Source organism: Odontomachus brunneus, unplaced genomic scaffold (assembly GCF_010583005.1).
Source record: "Odontomachus brunneus isolate Ranch 3 - 2012 unplaced genomic scaffold, Obru_v1 Obru_scaffold_099, whole genome shotgun sequence".
Classification (NCBI taxonomy): domain Eukaryota; kingdom Metazoa; phylum Arthropoda; class Insecta; order Hymenoptera; family Formicidae; genus Odontomachus; species Odontomachus brunneus.
The window spans coordinates 160483-162516 of NW_022639549.1; the positions used below are offsets into that span (position 1 = coordinate 160483).

General features: G+C 36.5%; 1 long non-coding RNA gene across 1 annotated transcript in view; it reads right to left on the reverse strand.

The window, feature by feature from the left end:
• LOC116848724 overlaps positions 1–2034 on the reverse strand; it is a 43540-nt gene that overhangs the window by 32812 nt on the left and 8694 nt on the right. The gene's annotated exons all lie outside the window — the stretch shown is intronic.

Consider the following 2034-nt stretch of genomic DNA (forward strand, 5'->3'; position numbering starts at 1 on the left):
TATATATATATATATATATATATATATATATATATATACATATATAACGTGGGTCATATAAATTGTTGCAGACGGGTATCTCAGAAAAAATGCATTATTCGAGAAGAAGTCTCAGATGAAAATCACAAGATATCGAGGGGAGTAAGAGTTACAAGTTATAACAAGAATTACAAAATATCGTGGGGAACATAAGATGGTAATATTATCATGACAATTAAATGTTTATTTCAAGCTCATTGTGAATTATTTTAAGTAAAAATATATTTTTTTCTGAATAAATCGATTCCTCATGTCATAAATAAGTGAGAAATCATCGAAAAATAAATATTTTTCGCAATATTTTACATTTTACGCTGAGGTACTTTTCAACATAAGAGAAATGAGGAGAATATTTTACAAATATTTTGAAAAATATCCGCTTTTCTATGACATCGCCTGAATTTTTTTATACATAGAATAACAAGAGGAATCGATTGATAATACGAATCTTTACTGGTGCATCAATGCATTTGCAAAATGTAGTGGAAATATTTTAAAGTATCTCTTTATTCAGTACATATTCGATTCCAAAACTATTAAAGTGATGTCATCGAAAAATGAATATTTTCCAAGATACAAGATATTTTATTTTTTGCATTGAAGAATATCAGCACAAAATGCAAAATATCTCGGGAAGTATTTACTTTTCGATCATTTTATTTGGATATTTTTATATGTAGAATAACTTGAGGCATCGATTTGTTTAGAAAGAATTATATGATTCTATTTAAAATCCAAGCTGACCTCGAAAGAAACCTTGAAAGAAACATTTCATTGTGACAGTAATACTACCATATTTTATACTCTCCACGGTATCTTATAACGAGTTTGTGACTTCCCTCGAACAATGCATTTCTTCCGAGATACTGTTCTGCAACACTTTATATGCTCCACTCTGTATATAAAGATATCCTCTTTCTTTAATTTCAGCCTATGACTGCTAAAGACGCGAGTATTTTTTCCGACTCGACTTTTCGCAATTCGGTCGGGGAGGTGGTCTCCCCGATGGTAGATCGTAGGAACGACGAAAGGAAACTCGACGACATATACCTCGCAGAAAATTTCGTTCCGTTACCGGGAACGGAAGCCTTCTCTCGCGTGAATCCTCGCTTCGCCGCATTTGTTTTCTCCTTTATAGTTCCGAGCTGTGAATTCTTTTCATTGTGCCAATATCAAAAAAGAAATGTGGAAATTAGGGAGCGAGTAAATTTAGGAGGTATGCAAATGTATAGAAAGAGAACAGTAAACGACTGAGATCGGCCGTCCCCAGCCGATCGTAGTTAGATTTATAGAATTAAAAAGGGAATAAAGGAACGCCGACAGAAACGACGGCATTTAGGTTAAGATGGAATTTTTAAATTTCTCTTCCCCTTTTTTCACACTCGATTTATACACATTCGTTCACTTTTTTCTCTCTGTTTACTTCTCTTCTCTATTGACTAGACCTCCGGGTCTTCTCTTGGTTAGGAATTGTTTTCATCGAGAATTGTTCAGAGCGTAACGTAGTAATGAAGTATGGCGGATCGCGAGGGTGTTTCGTTACCGCTCTCCCCCTAGTGTCTCCTCCTTCCCCTCCCGTTGTGAACCCTTCTCTTTCCGCGGTTCTCTCATCTCTTGAGAATTTTTCATCCGGACCATCCTTCATCCCGCCGCCGTGTACGAGACGACAGCCCAGGAATTACAAACCAGAGCGAAACGCTCACGCGCCCGTTTGCCCCTCCCACCCGCGATAATGTTGAAGTACAGGAAGGGCCGGAGGGATACATGGTCTCGAATCAACTCGAATTATAAATTGCAATCGATGGTACGAGTCGCGTGCGCGATCTCGATCGTTGTCGTCTCAGACCCGGTATTCTCCCTTCCACGAAGAGATGGGAACGATGCTCCTATGAAAAGTTCGAGCGAATTGTACTTCTTGTTGGGCGCAGCAAATTATATATATATATATATATATATATATATATATATATATATATATATATATATATAAAAAAA